Below are 8,625 nucleotides of genomic sequence, written 5' to 3'. Positions count from 1 at the left end.
AGGAGAATTGAGGGGTTTTGCCCATTGTGTGTGTGTTTTTTGATTTGTGTTTAGTGTTCTGAGAATATGAGGCATTCTTTCAGAAAATGTGTGTAAACAATCGAGAAAAACTGTATTATGGCAAAGCATACTAAAGATGGGGGTGCTTTTCATTATACCCAACAGTGTGTAGTTGGTTAGGCAAAAATCTGGCAATTTGAATAAAGTGTGTGCCATTTCATGCAAAAGTTTAAATTTTGATAATGCTATGTGAAGTTACGGTTGCAGTGCTTAATTTTACAGGATACATGAGGTATTTTGCGGTTTTGGTGTGTGGTTTTGTGAATTGTGTTACGTATTTTGATAAAACAGACTAGTTTGCAAAATTGTGTGTCAGCAATAGGAAAAAACTCTATCAGAGATAACATTCCTTGGCCTTCCTCTGCCTCATTGTTGTCCTCGTACTTTCTCTCCTCTGGCTCTGCCTTTATTTCCAATGTTGGCATCCATTGCTCCAAAACAGAAGAGCTCACATATTGCCTTTTTATGCTAAAGCTCTGATTGCTAATTGTAAAACTTCATGACAGGTGTTTGCCCATGTGAGTCAGTGTGCATATTTTAATGGCAGTGTGTTCATTGTGAAAACAAAAGATTTTCTTTATGGAAATTGTGCCAAATGCAGAGAATTGTGTGTGGTGTTTTGAAAAGAGCAATTTTGAGTGTAAAGCAGGAATTGTGCATGTAGTTTTGCAGAATTTGTTCAGGGGGTTGGTGCATGAGTTGCATGTTGTGGTCATTGTGTCTCAGGTACGACCATTTGTGCGTAAACAATTGAGAAAACTCTTGTATTACTGTTCTAACACAGTTTTCTTCAGTTGTCTTTAGGAAAAACGCAACCGTGATGTCACAATATTTTAGCCTTACACGACAACTACAGCATTTCTTAAGCTATGAAGAGATAACAAGAAGTGTATATAGTCCCTTCTATATTGTTGTGTTCTCAGCTCGTTTTGGTATTTCCAACAAACACCCGAAGGCACCATACATGTAATGATGTCATTATTATTGTTGTTACAGTTTTTTGCAATTGCTAAAATACAATTTTGCAAACTAGGCTGGTTTAAGTAAAATACTTAACTTTTGCAGATAGACACACATGCTGTTGAACCATTTGTTTTTATTTTTCTCAAAACAATTCACTACAGCATATGCAAAGCAGATATATTTACAGTACATTGGACTGAACAAAAATATGCTCACTAAAACGGTAAACTACATAAAGAAAAAAAATATTTATAGAAAAATAAATAGGCAGCATCTCGCTGCACAGCTGGGTCTTCCATTGTTGGGGTTCACCTGTGGTCTTTTTAGAGCACTAAGTTCCTGATTGAATTAGCTCACGTAGTGTCCTTTTGAATGGCAGTGTTTTAGTAAATGGCAAACTGTGACTTTATGTCAGATTGTTGTCTTATGCAGAGAACCGTGTTCAGTGCATTTTAAAAGTGCTATTTTGAATTGCAAAATGAGTGTAAAGCAGAAAATGTGTTTAGACCTTTGGAGACTTGAGAAGAGGTTTTGCTCTCTGTGTCATTTTAAATAATTGTGCTATGCATGTAATTTTAGTGTGTTAGCAGTTGGAAAAAACTGAAGTATAGGTCTATCTCATGAATGAAGCACAACACATTTTGTCAGTCGACGACAACAGGACTTGTAATGAATTTATGATTCCGTCTCACGCTTGTATGGAAAGGTATGTAGCTGGCAGGTCTGAAAAAGGATCAAACCAGATAGTACTTATTTAGTCTTTTCGTATCCAACTCACTCTTCAACACATCCAGTGTCTACTAGGGAGGAATTCTAGGAAACATTGTCAAAACTTCTAATGGCCTCGTCTCCACCCTTTTACAATGGAATAAAGCATTGTAGTTTTTCAAAGTGTTGGAAAAGCCAAGATTTTCTGCAAAATAAGAATAACGCAAAAAATAACTTGAAACTGAAATATCAGACCACCGCTGCTAGAAAAACTCAACCCAGAAACATATTTGACCCTCCATTCTGGGAGAAGTATTTCAAAGAGCTAAACTGCAAAACAATGTTATTCCCACATGGTCACTCAATTTTCCCAGGATGGAGAAGATGGAATCAAAGAAAAATCTCTCCATTTTAAGCACAGCAATTTCCATAGTTTGTGTGTGAGAGTGTGTGTGTGTCAGAGAGTGTGTGTGTCAGAGAGTGTGTGTGTCAGTGAGTGTGTTGTGTGTGTGTGTGTGTGTGTTACTTGAAAAGCCTGCTAATTAGCTTTAAAGGATCTGCTTTTGATTAAAATAAAGATTACAGAAGACTGGAGAGAAAAAGCAGGTTAATCAAAGTATTTAATAAACTAACAGGACCACTCTTTTTGTGAATTAGGATGAAGCATGTAAAATCATGTAAAGGCCGAGCTTTTCTGAGAACTCTCTTGCGATAAATTCACTGATATTCAAAGGAAAGGGAGTAGTATGATGAAACAGTTAATGGAAAATGTCAGTTTAAAGGAAGATGCTTCATGACAGGCACATGTTTAAACTTCTCAATAGAAAAGAATATGTTTATGGCAACATAATGTTAAATGTTGCAAAGCAATAAGTTCTAAGGCAATGGCATGATTGGACTTTTATTGTCATTTTCCCTCAGGTTCAATGGTGTTGTCTCTCTTGCCAGTTTATGTTGGAGATATGTAGCCTATTATATGTGCTTAATCTTTGATGTTCAGTGTGTGATCCCTAATCCTCAATTTCAGCCATGTGTTCAAAACAAAGATGCCAAAATCTTCCTCAGGGGTCAAAATTGTTTTCTTATGGCAGCTGCTGCTTAGTCTTTGCTATTGCTCATTATCTCCACCATTGCAGAATGTAAGCAGATGTCTCTGCAGTAGTTAATATATGAATGACTGAAAGTTTCAAGGTTTCTCTCTGCAGGTAGTTCCCTCAACTTTTACAAATAAGTGGCAAACTGGCAAATAACTGTCTACAGCCAGAATTCTGCTGTATCATACTTAAACAGCCCCCGTCAAAGCTGAAAGTTGCAGTTTTCTGCAATACTGTTTGAATCTGTGACATCATTTTGGCATAAAACATGAACTGTTCAAACAGCCTGAGCAGAGTTAGTATTTCTATCTCACCATAAAGACTATTGTTGTGTCAAGACCTGTTTTATCTTAATCTGTACATTTCTTTTAGTATCATTGTTTTTTTCCCATTTACAGTGCATACAGAGACTGCTACTTGAAGTCATGCAGCATTGCAAAAGTGAATATGTGTATTACTGACACATGCACTTTTACTGTAAAACTAATACAACCTCAAATGAATGCTGCTTCAGCATTACAGAGGATATAGCCCATCAACACAGTATCAACATAATGTGTAAGTCTAAGTTGTGTGTGTGTGTGTGTGTGTGTGTGTGTGTGTGTACACGAGGCTTTAGAAATCATGAAATCTTAATGAAACCAATACATGCAGGATACTCTCAAACTCGGCAAGGGTTGTTGGTGCATTATCCTGTATGAATGATTTTTTGAGTTTCTTTGGATGTTTTTATGGTCTAACTTTACCCTATTGTAATCTTGAAATCGATATGAATCTAAAATGATCACAGCCACCGTTTGCTGAAAACCACTAGCATTTCCAGTCCTCATGGGGTCTATGCTGGGGCCAGTTTCCCTTGCCCCCCCCCCCCCCCCCATGTAGCCTAGACACTGGTGATGGTGGAGAAGGAGCCCGGAGACCGAACGAAGACTACTGGAAAGGGACTCAGGTTGCCGTGGTTGATGATGACCAGAGGTGGAAGGGAGGAGGGTTGCACTATTTCCCTGACACGACAGCTGATAGCAAGAGAGAAGACATTTAAAGCAGGATGTCGTGCTGTGATTGGATCATAAATTTCGTGGCCAATTTTGGTTGGTTTACTGAAAAGTGAACGCCTCTAAACAGCTGAATAGTTTTAGGAAGAAATAGTGGTGATTGAAGTTATTTACAAGTCTTCCTGAAAGAATTTGCGCTGAGCTCCATTTTCCCTTCACACATTTTCCCATTACAAATTTTCAAAAATGATAATTATTCCTATTTGCAAATGATATATTTGCAGCCATGCTGCCGGTCCCATCACAACCTCCCAGACAGTCCCAGAAACCTTCCCGGAGCGGATCGCATCAGCACCGGGAAGCCGTGGGGGTCTTCATCGTTGCTGGAGACAACTGAGCTGCGCCTTGATGCATCAGATGGATTTCCGCCGGCAACACACTTTCTACACTTTTCACACATTCTGTCGATTGAACTCTGGAAAAAGACATGTTTAAACCAGAATGTCATACATTCCCCTCTCAAGTTTGTCGGGACAACTGAAATGACTTAGGCTATGTTTAACTGTTTATACTGCCAGACACGCACTACCTTTTTACATGAGATGTAAGCTGTCCGCTGGTTTCCTCTGAATGTAACCAGTCTGTATTTCGCCTGTTTGTGGACGTGCGTAAAGGAAGCCGCTGCTGGGATTCCATAATTGCTTTGTGCTCGGATTTTATCAAAGGGAAAGAGGAGAGAAATTCGCCAAATGAAGAAAATATAAGGTAAGTTTTACAATCTTCTTTTACTTCTTCTTTTCTTTTTTAAAACACCAGTTGTTTGCCATTACGCACGGATCTGAGAGCGCAGAACAGATGAGTTTTAATTTCAAGTCGATACAGAGTCAATCGTGGAGTATAATCCGTTTAGTTGCATCTAAATATAAAATCCTAAATACCTTAGAAGGATAAAACACCTCTGACTGAAATTATCCCACACACCAGAAATGCTATAGAGTACGATAAGGTCACTTGATTACCACTGGCACCATGTAAGTCCCGATAAGACCATTTTAGTGACACTAGATGAATATGTCACTAAAAGCTACGAGAAGGTCATTATATAGATAAATGTGTCACTATTGGGGAATCTTCTGCTCAGATATATAACTGTTTGATTAGTGAGAGTATAATATGCTACTGTATGTTTCGAAGAGAAGCCACTGGTTGATTGGCCATGATGCTGACCTTATATTGAAGGTGTTTGCCTCTATACCAGCACAGTTGTGGCACACGCAGATGGATTCAACAAATGTACAGTATGGCAGGAGAGTGGCGTTTCATGATGTTACAGATAATGAGCCTTATATCATTGGGAGAACTTCAAAAACGTGTATGCTGTGGTAATTTGGCATCTTGCTTAATAAGGTACTATTAAAATGAATATGATAATATTGTAATTGGCCGTTTGTAGACTACAATTAAATGTCTTTTGATCCTCTTCACTTTGAAAAGGGAATTGAAAAAAAAAAAATGAGAAGATGCTTCTTTTGCCATTAACAGCTACTGGTGAGAAGGAGTAGCCCAAGCATTAAGTCCATTTCAAGTTGGAAAAAATAGGTCTGTCCTCTGTGCTCTCGAGCTTTTCAGAAACCCACCGCTCTCTCTCTCACTCTCTCTCTCTCTCTCTGAGAGAGAGACCTACTCGAGAGAGCTTTAAGTAGCTGACTGATATGAGAGATACAAAAGCAAAGTGAAATGGATCACAATCATGCTGTGATGAAAAGTATCTTTCAGCACACAATATACCTAATTTTGTCTTTAGAGTCGCACACATCAAGTGTCCTCTCTTGCTCTAGCACTAACACCCTTTTCTCCCCATCTGCACGCACGCGCGCACATACATACACACACACACACACACACACACCTAACAATCAGGGTGTGACTGGAGACAGAAAATGTAATCGACAACCCATTAAAATCAACTCCCGTTCATATCATGCAATCCCCTCTCCCTACTTAATGACACTGAATTCAAATACAATAGACACACAAGTGTGATACTGAAACAGTACATTGTTAAATATGTAATTTTCTCATCCAATGATGGTGGAGTTTTCTCCCCTCATTTGGGGAAGGAGAGAGTGTCACAAAGAGGACTCGCTCATTAGGCAAAGTATAAAAGTCTTGTTTAATAATTAACAGGGAGAAGCAATTATGCAGAATATGTACATAGAAGAACAGTTGACTCTTAAGGTCTTTTGACATATAGATAATATGGGGGTAAAAAAAAATTACCATCGCTATCTCTCCCTCACATATTGTTTTTACACCTATAGGAAAACCTAATTTTTAGGACATTCGCACTTCTGGGTGGCAAATTACTGCAATCAGTCAGAGAAAAGCAACATGATGCTGAGAGTTAATGGTGTATAAAATGTGGGAAATATGAGGAGAATCAAAACCAACATCACTTTTAAACTGTCCTGAACATATACATCTACTGTACAAACACATAGGCCTGCCTACACACCTGACCCAATCATAGTAAATGACTGTTCGCTAAACCACTCCACAAAAAAACAACATATAAACAGTAAAATGTTGGCAGGGTAATGTATACGTTTTTTCTTTTACAAGCTAGGCTTTCCAAAACCAACGACACAAGGACAAAACTGTGTGTTTATCTGCTCTAATCTAAGGTGCAATTGTTAACACTCGTCGCATACCTACAGTAGTAAAGCTAGCATCAATTCTTGCAAGGCCAAGGAGTATTTCATACATTATCCTGCGGGTTTCTATGTTCATAATGATAATAATAATATAGCCCTGTTCATAATAACACATTCACTGTGTAGTATTTCCACATTGTGTTGGAGCCAGTCCTGGGTGCTACTCAGAGGTTAGGTTTATGTTCTGTCATGTTCTTTATTGGTTAGAGCTTTTTAGACTCCAGCAACCCCCAGTCAAACTTGTGACCCTAAAAGCTTTTTCTCTTGTAACATTAAAAGTGAAAACGTACAGTTTTAAAATATGAACAAATAGCCTATGCTAAGCAGAATAAGAATGAAATATCCAAATGTACACTCTTCCTTATCATACATAAAACAAAGACTAGCTAGCTCTAAACTTTACATGGCAATACAAGAAAATCAATATTTCATTATTTATGTCCTCTACTTGAATCATTGACTTTTTGCCTGGGACTTGTTAGCTTCAGCCTCAGTCTTTCAGCAAGATAGCCATCAAATGCAAATCTAGGAACATTTATAGGGTTCTTGTATTAAAATGAGTTAGCTTGAAACATTAAAAAGTAAGCCAGACCAAATTTTTAACCAGCTCTTGTAGGGAGTGCTAGCTCACGGACAGGGCTTTACTAATTAGTACCCTAATTCAGCAGTTCCATGACATGATAATCGCATGTGTCTTGGATAGCCTATATATTTATATGTGTATATGTGTATATTGAAGGGGTGGCTCAAAATTCAATGACTCCATCTAAGGAGCCTGATTTGACTGTCTATCTTACAGTCAAATCGTTGCAGTGTCTGAAAAGGAATTGCTTGTTTTTCCCCAATAAATCATGATATAAAACTTAATAATAAAGTACTGGTCCATTTCAGGCATTGGTGTAGAGGCTTCCAATGAGACACACACAGTAGATTGCATTCCACACAGCATCTTTGTTGTAATTTACAAACGCTACCATGAACAGCAAACACTAACGTATTGCATGTTTGCTTAGGTGATGCATAACAGGACTTTAATGTGACTGGAGGTAATTCACTTGCAGGAATGTGTTGAAACTAGAACAAGAAGCAGATGCGAATGGCATTTGTTACATCTTGTACCTTCAAAACATCACATTTTTCATGATCCGCTACAAGACATAACATAGCACACACACTAAAACACTTGAGTTAAGTTAACAGTGTCATTACTACACATTTGTTCTGCAGGCTACTGTTTACAGTACTGTGCAGCACATGAGTTGACTGAGTAGCAGCATCACAGCTGAGCAGATGGTGGGGCAGCGGCTGTGAAGAAGACTTTACCATTCAGCTGTAAAACTTTGGCGCAGCTCATCGAAGTATCAGAGAGAGCCATAATCATGTGCCAAGGAAATGTCAATATTAGAATAAAGTTCAGGAGATAAAGGAAGTGCAATAAGGAAAATGAGATGAACATTGACACCGTAGTCATTATTTGGCCCAACTGCTGACATGAGTGTGTTAAATACTGTCAGACAAACTAGATTCCCTAAACTCAGTGAGAAGCCATCAGACAGTGGGACAACATGTCTCAGTGCAGCATAACGATTTGTTCCCACAACTACTATAACTGAAACCAATGTGCCACAGCAGCAAAACTACACAAAGCAAATGGATACATGTGGCTGTGGACTTTTCTTCAAATAAAAGCAAGATAAAGTAAACATGCAAAAGGGTTCGAAAGCTGTGGCATCTAAAGCTGAAACAGTACAAGAAGTACAAGTGGAGGTAATAATCATCACATAACACCAATCATCTGTGGCATCCAGAACAGGTACCAGTCACCATCATCAGATATCTAACTATGAGTCATATATACAGCAGCGCCAATGCTGAACATGATCTTCAAAGAAACAGAGACACTAATCAAGCAGTATGAAGTTCTTACTAAAGCCAGGCTAAATACTGGCGAAATCCTCATTGAACTTGACTTGACATTGAACTTCCTGCCGGCAGTTCAATCAGGAGAGACTAATTGAAAGAAAGGCTTGAATAGTTGATATGCATTTGTGTGATATAGTATAGGGCTGCACAATTAATCAAATTTTAATC

At 38.4% G+C, this 8,625-nt stretch overlaps 1 protein-coding gene across 1 annotated transcript in view; it reads left to right on the top strand.

Annotated features, from left to right (window-relative positions):
* The first annotated feature begins 3,825 nt into the window (after nucleotides 1-3,825).
* Nucleotides 3,826-8,625, top strand: part of htr1d (5-hydroxytryptamine (serotonin) receptor 1D, G protein-coupled) — a 21,816-nt gene continuing 17,016 nt past the window's right edge. The window contains exon 1 of the mRNA XM_032501089.1: nucleotides 3,826-4,585. The gene's annotated coding sequence lies outside the window, so the exon portion shown is untranslated. The remainder of the gene's footprint in view (nucleotides 4,586-8,625) is intronic.

The sequence above is a fragment of the Etheostoma spectabile genome, chromosome 20 (genome assembly GCF_008692095.1).
Source record: "Etheostoma spectabile isolate EspeVRDwgs_2016 chromosome 20, UIUC_Espe_1.0, whole genome shotgun sequence".
Lineage (NCBI taxonomy): Eukaryota > Metazoa > Chordata > Actinopteri > Perciformes > Percidae > Etheostoma > Etheostoma spectabile.
Note: the sequence above shows the minus strand (reverse complement) of the source record. Positions and strands in the feature narration are given on the sequence as shown.